This window comes from Oenanthe melanoleuca, chromosome 1 (genome assembly GCF_029582105.1).
Source record: "Oenanthe melanoleuca isolate GR-GAL-2019-014 chromosome 1, OMel1.0, whole genome shotgun sequence".
Classification (NCBI taxonomy): domain Eukaryota; kingdom Metazoa; phylum Chordata; class Aves; order Passeriformes; family Muscicapidae; genus Oenanthe; species Oenanthe melanoleuca.
This window is the reverse complement of record NC_079333.1, coordinates 91142354-91157329: the sequence shown is the minus strand read 5'-3', so window position 1 is coordinate 91157329 and position 14976 is coordinate 91142354. Positions and strand designations below refer to the sequence as shown.

The 14976-nt window shown below is 35.0% G+C and overlaps 1 protein-coding gene across 2 annotated transcripts in view; it reads right to left on the bottom strand.

Annotated features, from left to right (window-relative positions):
* The window catches only part of STS (steroid sulfatase), a 95961-nt gene that overhangs the window by 47588 nt on the left and 33397 nt on the right, over positions 1–14976 (bottom strand). The gene's annotated exons all lie outside the window — the stretch shown is intronic.

Below are 14976 nucleotides of genomic sequence, written 5' to 3'. Positions count from 1 at the left end.
TCATTCACAAGCTAACAGTCATTTTAATCTCTTTGTTGATTTTCTGTGATGAAGAAAAGATACTTCACTCTAACGCACTGATATGATTACAAAAGCCACTGACTAAAACCTTTGTATTAAAACAAGCTCATAATGAAGATCAAGACATCCCTATCTTAATTTTAGCTTTTGGACATTTCAGGTTATAAATATGCAAATGTTCCTGTGGTATGCTCAGAGCCATCCAGTTTCCCTTTGATAAATATGTAAATTAGTTTGTTTCTGCAGTGGGGAAGTAATTATCACTTTCAGACCTAGTCACTGAGTACAACACTTGAGGTAAAGACGGAAAATAATAAAACCATTGACAGCAACACAAGAAGTGGCTGCACATATGGTGAACAGTACATAAACACTGCACACAGCTTGTTTAACATTCAGAGCTACAACACAACCACTGTAGAGTGAAAATTCTGGGACAAATCATTAGGATATGCTATGGCACATTATCTAGCCAGTCAACAGAACACATCCACCTAAGATGTGATTCTCATGAGGAGGCCATTAGCATATGAACCTCAAAGGAGAGAGTGAATACGAGGTAGAACTACTCTTTGACTAGAACAGAAAATAGGTGCATAACTAATTACAAAAGGCATAAGGTTCTTCCTGCAGAAACAAAGTAGAGTGTACTTTCAGTACAAAGCCTTGAATCAGTACTACTGCACTACTGTTTCTTAAGTTAGACCATGGAAACAATCCATACAATGAAGTCTTCTCCATAGCTGGAGTCTCAAATATACTTAGCTCCTGCTATGACAGGTTAAGTGGGATCTTCTATGTCAACAGGAAATTCTGCCAAAAAGTACCATCTGGTTCTGAAAAAACACATCTATATTAGTGTTTTAATTTGTAACAGGAATGCATATTTACAGTAAATCCAATCATGGATATTTAATATACTTATGTTTCCATAGCAAAGCCCTCTTGGATTTTGTGACTTGATTTTCTTTCAGTGTAAATTTAAGAATGAATTGGACTGCAACTGAGGCACTCACACTGCAGATGGGCATTCAGTCAGGAACCACAGTAAAGCTGGTCTGAAGTGGGTTTATTGTCTCTTCTGGTGTGCTGACAGCAGTTTTCCAGCTCAGAAGACATTCCAGATCTGCCACTGTTGGCAGTTTTAAACATGGTAGGACTGAGTAATCCTCCTCTGAAAGTCTAGTGCAGGCACAATCTAGCTACAGCTGTGCATGCTCTACATACATTGGGGTGAGATTTATATACAGTGTACACAAAGCGGAAAATATGGATTTTCAAATGCAGCTCATCTATCCTAAGAATTTGTCCCCAAAAATTCTGAATTATTTTCAGTGTGAAGTAAGGTAAGGCAATTGCCCCAGATGTAACCACCTACCAGTAGAAATCAGATAAGAAGTTCTTAGGTCCTGATAGTGTGCAGAACATCAAACAATTTTTTTAGATGCCCCTAGACTCAGAGTGGGACAAGTACATCCATGGAAGTGCTCAGAAAAGAGAAGTATTTTAAACAGAAAAGGCAACTTTGGTGTGCAGTCAGCTAAGCTATGACTGTGATCTTGCCTTTTGTTTGGATTTGGACTGCCATGTCGCTGTAAACTTGCAATTTACTTGTGACTGTTTATACAGTTTTATAAGCATAATGTGTCTTTCAGACCCTCAGGATAAATTTTCAGCATAGTGCACAGAAGATTAGCTACGCACACTGCTTAGCAGCTTTGAATAAATCAACCAAATTTTGACTTTTGCATAAGGATTTTCCTTGAGATGAGTACCACATATCTTATTTCTCTTATGCATATAAGTTCAAATTATTTTTTGAATATGAATGTTGGAATGATATTTTAGATATGTATAAATATATGTGAGTAATAAAGCACAGAAAGATGTCTGTGCTTAAGATGTCTGAAGACCTGTAAGTATAGCAGCAATAGAGACAATGCAGAATGCAAAAACTTCCTGTACTGCAGCACTAATGATGGATTATTATAGGTCAAAAAGTATAACTAATCAGTGCCTATTTCCTTATTAGTATTTAAATTAGCTAATAAATGCATTGCTTGAAATTCACTTTTAGACCTTACATCTGTTGAACCTAAATCTGTGTATTTCTAACATAACTCTTGAGTTTTAGCCTGCTTAAAATGCTAAAATATGAGAAATGGTCATGCAGTTTTAGGAGGGTCCACTGCATTTGCATTTTGCATGACAGCTGTGATAACTTTTTGGATAAATTTGCATCTTCATTCTGCACATATCTAAGATGCCATTTCACATATACAACTAAAATGAATAATGAAAAAGACATTGTCTCATTTCCCACTTTGAGGTCTCCCATGTTTTCTTCCAAATTATGAAAGGGATTTCTTTAGGCATGACCTTGGCAAACTGTAGTGACCACAGAGGGAGACTATTCAATTTTGAATTAGACTGTCAGGTGAATTTAAGGCTTCAGGTATTTGATCATTCCAATATATGCTGATTGTGATTGATTGAATAAATGTGGAGTGATAAAATAAACTCTTTCTTATGTCTTCAAAGGTTTAAACATTTATTAATGTCAGACTAAGTTTTAAACTCAAGATCTCTATGGTCCTAGAACCAAATGCATAATGACAACATTTTTGCCAGACTAATGTATGAAGAAGTATGAAGAACTTAAAGCATGGAAAAAAAATTAACCCCCCCATTTAATGCTCCACACTTTTCTATAAACTTCAGTTGTTTATTTAATTTTTATAACTTTTATTAAGTAAAATTCAAACCATGAGAAATTGGCTGACATCAGAGCATAAGCATTTATTGTCTTTCAGCAGCCAAACTTTTTAATCTTTGTTGAATTCAGAAGCAGGTTTTAAACACTTTCTATAAATTACACACCATAAAGGAAAGAGGAGTTCTATCAAGACTGAATTATATTCATCATGAAATCTCAATAAATTCAATTTCCTATTTTTCTGATTTTAATTGTGCAAATCTAATTTAACATGAAAGTTGGTGTGCATTAACTCACTCCCAATACATCTTTTTTTTTCTCCTTGACATGAGGATCACCATGTACACTTGTTAATTCACCTACTTCTCTAACTTTTGTGCCTAAGTGTTACTAGACACTCAAAGTCTACTGTGAAATCACCATCTCCAAAACATGTTACTTGATAATGAATCTCTGTATAGACACTGTCACTACCAATAAGAAATCAAACCTGACTACAAAAATTGTCTCAAGGGACTTTTACACTAATGATATAGACTCTTTGTCTCCTCTAGATGACACTCAGAATTTAGGAGAAAAAAATACAAACAAAATACATTGAGAGCCACAAATTATGATTTGGCACTTTTTTCCTCTGGTATATGTATGCATTAAACATGAAAAATATATACTGATTTAAATTCCAGAGGATCCTTTTTGAAGGGAAGGAAAATAATTTTTCAGGTCATCCTCATTGAAGACAGATTACTAGCTCAAAAAGATTACTCACTATGTCATGAAATAGCACTTTGATTCCTTAATTCAGCTAAGTGCTCTTGAAAATAATATTCACAGCCTATTCAAAAAGAGTTTTTGTTGAAGTTTCAGAATAGCATTCAGTAGCACAGCAGATGCCTATGAGGAAGAAAAATAAAATCTGCCTTTTTCTGGTTTGAGGCCTGGAAAGAGAAATATGCCATTCTTGTTTTAAATTGGTTTGGAAATACTTGAAGACTCTGCTTAGGCCAAGATGTGTTTGATGCCCCTAAGTCATGGTGGAGTCACGAGATCAGAGAGGGCCCTGAGATCATAATTTTCTTGCCTTTTCTAATTTTCACTCATATAATAATAAAACAATAAAATGAGTATATTACATTTGAAATTAATCTGAGTACACTATGAATGCTATGTGTCAATTTGTTTGCAATGAGAAGTTACAAAAATGGAACAATATATTTTTCCAGTGTGAAGGCAAGGCAGAATTCTGAAAGGGCTCTACCTTGCATATAAGAATCACAGTGAGATGTGTTTTTTAGGATCAGTCTGAAGGCTAAATGAGAGATGAGGAAGGATCATTCACAAAAACACCACAGATCAATATTTACATAGATACATAAAACAAATTAGTCTAACTGTAACTAAATGCTATTTGGGGAAGAGAGGAGTTATTGCAAAGGTAAACTCCAAAGAACAAATGGCAAATAACCACTTGAGGCCCCAAGCACCACATTTCTTATGTTCTTATGGGAACAGCACTATTCCTATAGATACACAGGCAGGTAAAGGGTTAATTCCTTCCTATTAATGGATGTTTTTATGAACTAATCATTTCTGAACCTCTAAAATCAAATGTAAGAATTGTATATAAACAGATGTCTTTGAACAGGAAATGTTTGGAATCTTCACATTTCACATAAATAGTACTGTGACACACTGGTGTTTCAGTATCACATGCAGAGAGAAGTACAATACAACAAATAGATTTCTGCTCTAGAAGGCACTGGAAAAATATGGCTGGCTATACACAGGAAATAACTATCATTATCAAGATTCAAAAAAGTAAATATGGTAACAGTAGGATAGAGTATTTGCATACATTTCCTGATAATATATTTAATATACCAGTTCCTCCTATTTAAAACAATTATTTTCTATTATTTTACCATTAATTTCTAAATTTAATATATAACAAGGGAAGTAATTAAATATCTCAAAAAAATCAGTTTCCATTCTGAGAGGTAAGAGTGATATTATTGTCCAGTATTTTTTGCCAAGAAAGCTCTCTTTAACTAGGCCATATATTTTTTTATGAGCAGCACCTGGGGGTTGTTGCACAAGAAGTTTGGCAAACTGCAGCAGAATCACACAAAAGTTGGACTGAGAAATTTGGGATATAGAGCTTGACTACCTCAGCTCTAAACAGGCAAGAATATTTAGGATATGTCCTGTAGAAAGGTTTTAGGCTTTTTATTTTACTTTTTTTTTAAGGACAACTGCCAATTTTGTGCCTTATTAAAAAAATGCTGGTAAAAAAGCCATCATAGCAGCAGCAGTTTTGCTCCTAAGACCCTGCTAAGATGTACAAACCCTGTTCTGTAGGATGTACTGTAGGTTACATTGTGTCTCACTCTGTCCTGATATTGGTTTGGAAGGGACCTTCAAAAATCATCTAGTCCAACCTCCCTGCCTTAGGAAGGCACATCTGTCACTAGATCAGGTTACTCAAAATTTGGCTTTGAACACTTCCAATGATGCAGCATTCACAACTTTTCTGGGCAACCTCTTCCAGTGTCTTACCACCCTCATTGTCCAATATTTCTTCCCAATGTCCAATTTAAATCTGTTTAACTTTTGCTGTTTGAAACTTTTGTCCTTTGTCCTATCACTGCAAGTACTGGTATCAAGTCTTTTAACATTGTTGGCTCATGTTCAATTTTTCATCTGCCAAATGGTAAGGATAAATTATATGTGTTTGAATTATAAGCAAATAAATAAAAAGTATTCATTTATTCATTCATTTATTACTTCATATATACTCTGTGATTTTGTGATGTCAAAATCAACTGAATTCTGGATTAGAAGCACTTTTCTACTTTTTACACAGCAATATACTATACATTAAAATACTATGAATTGGCTGCACTTTTTACATTAGCACAACTAGTATCTTCCTTGATTTTACTAGAAATAATGAACCATCCTGAACTATTACTTTCTTTCAAACATCTGGCATTAAATTCATAGGAAGACAAAGTTTATACTGCTTTTCTTGGCTAGGCCATTCTTTAAGATTAAAATGCAGTTACATTTGTATTATTTTTTGTTTCCTGTTTTGTTTTTAAATGCTAATCTGATTAGGAAATGAAAGTAAGCTTGATTTCTAACTCAAAACTATGTCAACCACTGAGATACAAGAGCCTAAAGAGCCAAAACCCTTTACTCTCACAACAGTGAAATGGCAACAGTACTATAAAACCATGTAAACTGAAGGACCTAAGTTAATCACACTTAATTGAAGGCAAGGTAAGTGTAACATTATAGACAGGTCCCTCCAGTGGTTTGCTAAAAGGGCATTTGCTGAAAAAGGAAGATTCCTCTCTTCTTCTCTCTCTTTCTTTCTATTTTCTCTGGAAGCTGGTTAGAAAAAAGGAGGAAAGGGAGAGAAGGATGCTGTGCCTCTCCTCTTGTGGAATCATAAGGCTGCAAGATCTACTAAAGCTATGGAATATAACTTCATGCTGGTCTAAGGCAAGAGTTTGATTATCATGGAGTCTTTTTTTGTTCATCCCTAGTAAGCAACTCAGCCCTTAGGGGTCAGGTGTTCCTTTGGATATTGAGCTTACTACTGTGATACAAAATCAGTTCAATGTTCTCAGGCTTACTGAAATGTGCTCTTCATAAGGAAATGTTATAAAGAAAGTTTCATGGGTAAGGAAAGAGAATGATTTAAAAATAGAAGTGTGTATATGAAATCAAAAGAAAGCAAAAACAAAAAAAAAAAAGAAAGCATTCAAACTAGTAAAAAATAACCTGAGTACACTGTGAAACACACAACCCCTGCACCACAAACATCAGTAGTAAAAAAGTATGATAGGAAAAAAAAATAAAGATTCTGTTTCAGTTTTTCTTAAACAGCACCCTAAATTAAATGGAAGTGCCTTTTTGTACAATCAAGTGATGAGGGAAAAAGCTGCAGAGCAAAATTACCACTTTACCAGCCTGCCTTTCACTAATCACTGTATCATTACTCTACTGCTTCCCCTAGCCCTAAAAAATTCATTATTTATCTCATTATTACATTTCTTATTATACAGAAAACAATAAAAAGCTGTCTTTAATGCAATATAAATAACTGTTTTTAGAAAAAAATATCATCTTTAGTAGTATTGGCAACCCTGCCTATTACATAGTGTGGTTATTTTAGCAGTCAAATGTACCATTGAAAAATTACCAGCCAGAGTCAATAAGAAGGCAGTTCTACAAACCTCATTGATAAGAGCTTATTACCATCTGGAACTTGAGCCTTGTGATTCTGTATGAAATTCTGCATGGAAATTCACTAAGAGGAACCAGTCTGTTGATGAACAATACAGAGTCAATATTGTCATAAGCTTTATTGTATGATTACTGCTTTCACTCAGAATTAGCTCACCTTTTTTTAAGCAACACAGTCTCAAATTAACATACATTTCAAAAGAAGCATGAAAAGGTTTCATGTCTCTCTCCAAAAAACACCATGTATTATTTTAAAAGAATGTCTAGTATTCTCAGTATCATCGCTGAAACTGAAATGCACATGATCAGTTTTAGGTTTTTCCTACAGCTAACTGATATGCAGCTAGGAAAAAATGGCAGAAGGCTGGAAGACATTCCCTGAGTCATAACAGAAACTGTTCATATCATTATAGTTAATATATTGGAAAATATATTTAATTATCCTTAAAAAAATACCACTTAAAATACCACTTAATCTCCAGGACCAGAAGAAAATCTGGTTCCTGAGTCCAGGTGCAAATACTATCCATTTCCAGCCTCCAACATGGATCAAGACCGTGAAAAAAAATTACTTATCTTTCCTTCTTCCCAAATCCCATGCTAGCTGAATTAAAGTCCTGATGCTTTACTACATATCCAGATCTGGATTAGTGGGTGACTAGCAACAAAGTTATATCTCAGTAGGTAAAACTGAATATCATCTCTGTGTCTCAGTTTTTCTTCTGGGAAATAGATTAATGAGATTTCCCTATTTTACAAAGGCTTTGTGAAAATGCTTATTTGCAAATCTGTTATACACTGTAGCAAAGTACTGACAGGGAAAAGATGAGAGATGTCAAAGAATCTGCCTTCAAAACAGAACTTCAATAGCATGTTTTAAATAAAACATGAGAATTCATATTTAACAATGAGGAATACACCTACTGTTGAGAAGCTGCTCATTAAGAAGGCATTCTGTGATGAGGAGATAGGATTCCAATGGGAAAAGAAATAGCATGTAAATATATGTTTAAAAACTGTACCACAAGACATAAGCATAGGAAGTATGATTTTTTTTCTCTTTTTGAGTACTGGACTTCATATTCATACCATGTTTACTTGTGCCTTCTGCATTTTTGTATGCATTTATGGGCTGCATCAGCTGTGTTAAGGTACTGGGTAATCCACTACAAAACTATCTAAAGGTACAAGGAAGAGGCATGGATGAGAAGGTTTAAACACCCAGGTTAAAACTCCTTGACATTTTCAGTTTCTCTGTTCCTTAGTTTCGTATTTAGGCTTCTTTCACAGACATGTAACTACTACCAGCAACATCCTTCTCCTACTAGCACAGTGACATTCTGTATAAAACTATGATTACAAGCTCTATAAATACCTACACAGATACACTTTCAGTGTCCAACTATTGAAGAAGAAGAATGGCAAAAGTCACGTTCCTAATTAAGGGCTGAAGGTTAAAGGTTGACAACAGTAACACTTCTGCCAAAGTGAGAAAAATCTATCAACCTGATCCCTTGCTCTACATGACTGACTTACTAACTTCCTGTGTTTTTTCTAGCACAGTGCAAATGTAATTTTTCTTGAAAGCTTACCAATATTTGTGCTGAAAAGGTTGCTATGCAAAGACCCTCAGTGAGCAAAACCTTTAGCAGCTTCTTTAAAATTGTTTTTCCAGTCTGTATTTTGAAGACTATCTACAATTTGAATAGAGTTGGCCCTATTGCAACCTTTATCTGAGTATTCATACTCAGATCTTTGTCCATATTGACCTGAATTCCTCAGCTCAATTTTGGCTTACATCTTTGCTGTGTTCTTAATCTAACTGATAATGGTTTTCCCTACCCACCTTAAGCAAGGAGCAAAATCCAACCATAAAATTTACACGTAAATTTAAACTTCAGAGGCAAAGGTTAAACAAAAGGTTGGTTGCACATTTCATTAGAGAACTTCCTTTCCTCCTTGCCTGGATTTATCCTCATTGCTTGGAGTCATTAGGATTCTCTCTTATTTCTAGTTTATCTAAAACAGACTTTGAGCTTTCTCTTGCTAATGGAAATTAGCTTATCTAAGAGTAGTGCTAATTTTTTTTTCACTGATTACAACATTTTGATCTTACACAATGCTAGATGTCACGTCACTGGTTTTGTATTAAACCAAATTTTAAGAGCTTCATAATTAACAGAAAGCCTTTACATTTTTGAACATTGCATGATTATATCTTTGTAAAAAAAAATGCAGAGTGCCCTGTCACACGTCGTGCTGACAATTTAACTTCTGCAATATCAGATGCAAATGAAACCTCTTAAGCAGCTGGCAGCAAATTTTGAACTACACAGCACTATTACCCCAAACTACATTACACTGAATTTTTCCATCATGGAGTACTAAGATATTATTTGAACATGACTGATTAAAAAGTGGTACAGAAGCAGCCACTTAAGATGTGCCTTGTAAATAATGTTCTGAGAAGGAGCTTTGCTGTATACAAAGATGTGATATAGGAAAAGGAAACTGGACTTAAGGAGGATTAGGTAGATCAGGAGACTTATCATGGTGGAAACAGGAGTCTTTCATCACCTACTCACCTCTTAAATTTGGTCCCATTCAGTAGTCATTGCTGCTTAGTGACATATGAAATGGGTTTGGGTTTTACAGCAGATTGGAACTGGAAAGTATCCATATCATAAAAGTCAGAACCACAAATGTTTTTAATCTGTACCCACATTGAGAATTTTCTCAGATGTGACCTAAAGAGTGAATGTGAGTCCAGAGCTTAACTATTGTCTTAGCTGAAAAAACAGTTTCTTAATGTTAGGATAAGAGCAGAAGGCAAGACAGGGTGGGAAAATTCCATCCTAGTCACAGGGTACCTGTATTGGCTGAGTACCTTCTTCAGAGGTGCTGGCTGAACATCTTTCCTCATAAGAGAACCACCCTAATAGTAAACCTTATAGATTTGAGATGTACACAAAGTATACATTCAGAAAAGCAAGGTCAAGGAATGCACTATCAGCATCAGGCATCCATCTCCAGATTCTTAATACTATTCTGAAGTTTCCAGGCTCAGCCAACATTATGTCACATACATAGCAGCTGGATAAGATCAGTGCTTATCTGCTGCTTCTGATCATGTGGCATCATTCTGATTTCCTTATCTTTTAAATCAATGTTGCACTGTTACAAACGATTACATGAGGTGAAAAGCCACAATAAATTAGGCTTATCTAGTGCAGAATTTTTTCTTGGAAAAAAAAAATAAGGATAGCTCATGATTTTTTTTTCTCAAAGCAAGAGGAATTTATCCCTTTTTTTCTTCCCATATTATTAAAAAGAATTATTTTTATTTTTAGTACAATTCAGAATTCTCTGAAAATTTGTGGTATATTTTTAGATTTTTTCCATATAGAATAGGTTTCTTAATAGAGGTTCAAAGTATACAAACACTGCAAAGTGATACAAAGACATGAGTATTCAAAATAACAACCACTAACACTTATATGTACAAAAAAGAAATATTGATTTCTGATTAAATTCAATAATACTATGCTGTTTACCAGAAGGAAGATAGTTATTGTTCAATACTGGAAAGAACATTAAAAAAACCCACAAAACCCCAAACACCCAACCTCTAGGAATGTAAGTTCAGGCCTGAACAGCTTGAAATAAATATTAAAATTAAAGTTTAATTACTTAGTAATTAAAAATAATAAGTCAGCTTTAGGAGCTTAAAGGATTGTAAGTTTAAAACAAGTGGAAATGTGGAAAAAATTACTCCTTTTGCTCTTTGCTTTGTGAATGTGTTAGACTATGTCACTTTCATCAGAGCAAGAATTCCTATGGGCCCTTTGGGTATAATTCAGTTTTCTGTCTCTTAAATATATTACATTTTCAAAAGTAACATTTGTTTTCTTTCTGAAAGCATTATTTTCATCTGTTAATGAAGTGGTGGTATATGTATTACTAAAACAGAGAAAGATGCCACAGGGTTCATTAAAAAATAGTTTATATTAAATTTGAGTGGTTTTCACTTAGACTCTTCATTTACATCATTCCAGAGTAGAATAAAGATTAAAAGTAGAGGATGTGATCAAGTTCACATAATTAGCATATTAACTATTTAAATATGCATAGATTCATCAGATAAAAGGTATGTAAGGATTTCATTTTCATCATCTCACAAATGGGTGGTATAGAGATTAAGAGCCACAGGTTAATCCTGCACATATTACTGATACAATCTCCTTTACAACACTAGGAAATCTCATTAGGGAATAAATAAATTAGATGTTTTTCACAAAAGTCTGGAGATGGCTTGGTGGAGCTTCTGCCCTTCTCTTCCTATCTGAAAGTGCTGTGTGAAGATATGTATTTATAGATAATTCATAATAATGATAACAGTGGAATCAAAGAAAACCAGTTGAAAAGTGGTCTGGCTTTTAGTTAGTCCTACCAGGTTGTATCCACTGTCCTTTCTCAGTGAAGTAAGTATATTTTACATCTGCCTTGATGCATTTCAGTATAGGCTACATGTCACTCCAGAGAGTTGTGTTGCAGAGTATTGCAAATGCTTCAACAAATCACTATCTAAGGTTTAATTAAATAGTTACTTTTAGTTAAAAAAAAAAAAAGTTATGGGTTGTAATTTCCTTGCACGGAAAATATACTTAAGATGTCATTAGCATCCTCAAAATTTGTCAATCAACATATTAATAGAGAATCACTGCCAAGCAGATTTTATAACCAGAAGCATCTTCCAAATCAATGCAGTGAACAGGCCTAATGATCCTTCCCTTCCCTTCCCTTCCCTTCCCTTCCCTTCCCTTCCCTTCCCTTCCCTTCCCTTCCCTTCCCTTCCCTTCCCTTCCCTTCCCTTCCCTTCCCTTCCCTTCCCTTCCCTTCCCTTCCCTTCCCTTCCCTTCCCTTCCCTTCCCTTCCCTTCCCTTCCCTTCCCTTCCCTTCCCTTCCCTTCCCTTCCCTTCCCTTCCCTTCCCTTCCCTTCCCTTCCCTTCCCTTCCCTTCCCTTCCCTTCCCTTCCCTTCCCTTCCCTTCCCTTCCCTTCCCTTCCCTTCCCTTCCCTTCCCTTCCCTTCCCTTCCCCTAACATTGCATGACTGTAATATTTTCTTGTAATATTAACTTGATCCTAAGATAGGTCAAAAAGTCATTGGAGAGAGACAATTAAGTTTTTCAGCTTTCAGGGCATTCATATAATAAAGACATCCAGACAAGCTCCCCGCTTTACAGTTGCCTATCCTGTGCCAGACTACAATTTCTGAGATTTTTTTTACTTTTATGCCTTTCAGTTAGGATTATCCTACAAAGGAGGAAGACCTGATATGTAGTTCTGCCACTGCTAACAGAATAATACCCAGTCATTTGCAAAAGTGGTGTTGGATTAGTGTGTCTTCACACAGCTTGCATGCAAGTCTACAGGGGGCTCCAAAACTCTTTGCAGTGATCTGTTTTGGATTAAATTAGTGTAATGTAATTTACATCAAAAACAATTTCTGAACATATCCATTTTTCTTTCTATACTCAATCAGGAATGAAGGAATGAAAGAAGGGAATAGAGGAAGGAAGAAAAGGACTATAGTGCATTCATGGATTCATTCATCATTTCTTTTTCCATTTTTAGACTGTAAGATTATTTCATCTGCTCTCACATGAATTATAATTAATAGCATTAATAAGGTGCTTAGCCTACATTGAAAGAAAATTAATGTTATTAGCCAGAGAATAATTCTCTAAGGCATGTCACATGCAGTGACATTATAACTGTGAATGCTTTCAACATTGAATTCTGTTATACACACATCAGTAGGAAAAAGCAATAGACATACATGGTCCCAAAGCTTATCAAGAGGCTTTGTACTTTGGATTTTTGACGTGGAGTGTAATTATACTCTTCAGGATTGGTTTAACAAGTCACAAACATTAAATATTCAAGGAAGTATTTTATTCATGTGTCTTTTAGGCTTTTCTCCTCCTAGTATGACAATTGCCTTAAAATTGAATAATTGTCTAATTTGGTACTGCTTCTGAAGAAATAAACAAATTAAAATGGAGCTGTTTTGGATTTAGAATTATGAGGCTTGGGTGGATTTTTCCAGCCTAATATAAAAACTTTTGCTTTCTCTCTTGAAAATGGCACCAAAGTCTTTCTGATTCCAACTGATCTCTCAAATGAGGAATAATACTTCAGTTGCATTTCATTGTTCAGTCTTTATGTCTTTTTTGTCACTGGCCTGGCAGTAATTCTACTTGCAACTTCTACTCTTTTCTACTCCTTTTTTTAAAGTCATCCACAAGGGTCTTCCACAACATGTCTCAGTCAGCAGAAAACTGTAAATTTCTTTTAGAACTGAGCTAAAGTTGGTGTATTTTTCCTACCAAAGTCAAAGATTTCTGATGTTGTTCTATAATGTAATTTTCAATATGATCTTGTTTTCTTCATATGCTGTGCTGTCTTTACTTAGAAAGTCTTGCAGCACATTGTTATATCTGGGCTATTTTGTTCTTACTGCTTCTGCAAGTTACATTCATCTATGTATAAATACTAATTTCTGTCAAGTGAATGATAAAACTGCCATTTCTGAAAAGTTCACAGTATTCACTTTTTCATCTTTTCTAGACATTTTTTTATTTTAAACTTTTCTACTGTAGCATCTTCAGAGGCATTTCCAAGAACATACTGGTTACTGACATCAGAAGTACAGTGAATCAATCTACTTTCTGACATAGCAGATGCATTAAAACTGGACTTTTCAGTGGAGGTTAATGGAAATAAGTACTCCCTTCAACTGAAAAAAAAAAAAAAGCTGTATTATTCCTCCAGATTAATTTGGAAATGACAGCCATAACTCATTTTTTTTTCATCAGGCTAATAATGGAGGAGAAGGCAGCAGAGAAACTAAACACATCCTGGAGCAAATATGCCATCTCTCATCAGCAAGATCATACAAGACATAAGCAAAAAAGAGTAACCAGATCCCAACTGAGAAAAGAAAGTGTTACTTTTATATTAGTAAATGACTAGTTTACTAGGTACAATATAGCTATTTACTAGCATACTAGTCGTGGATCTGTTTCCCAATTAAGCCAGCTCTACTGTTCCTGATGCTCCTGTAATGAACAAAGGACAATACCTGAGGAATCTTGTGTATATCTACATTTGTTCTAATTTCTTATATTACCACCATTACATTTGTATCTCTGATTTATCCCAAGCTTTTTAAATAGCTTGCTTCTGTCCTACAGTCGGTTTATTTGACACATCTCTTAAGAGCCTGTGGTCATTCTGGAAAAGAACAGTGATTTTCAATCTGTTACCACCTCTGCATCACTAAATAGCCCAAAACAGCAGCATGTCAGCTACCCTGCTTTCCAACTTGCTGTTCAAACCCTAGAGACACTCTCTGGATCAGCAAGGAAACAGCAAAATGTAATGGCAGCAGCAAATAAGCAATTAGGCTGGAATAAGCTAAATATTGCACAACAGAAAAAGGAAATAAAACACAGACAGTAAAACCAGCTAATGGTCCAGTCGATTGGTACAATGTGAATGCAAACAGAAATTATAACACATGCATTCTTTTATCTAATGCAAGTACTCAATTGACCAAAGGCTGCTGTGCCACTGATAGGCATGGTAAAGATTCAGGGCTGATAGAATTGGAATGAAAAAAAAACCTGCTCTCTCTTTACAAAACATGGTCTGCAAAAGAGTATTGTTCTGTTATCTCCTACATTGAAAACCCTTCCTAAGCACCTCACAGTTTCCCACAAGGGTTTTTCCCACTCCTGTAAATACTGCAGTAAGTACATTACAAATCACTTAATATGCTGTGCTGCCTTTTGCCCACTATTTCTGCAATCACTTTTTGATGCAAAATATGCAAAGAACACATGTTTAACTGCACGTGCTGGCATAATTTATGTATGCACCAAAGCTAAATATCTGTTTATAGCAACTTAGTCAGAAAGCTT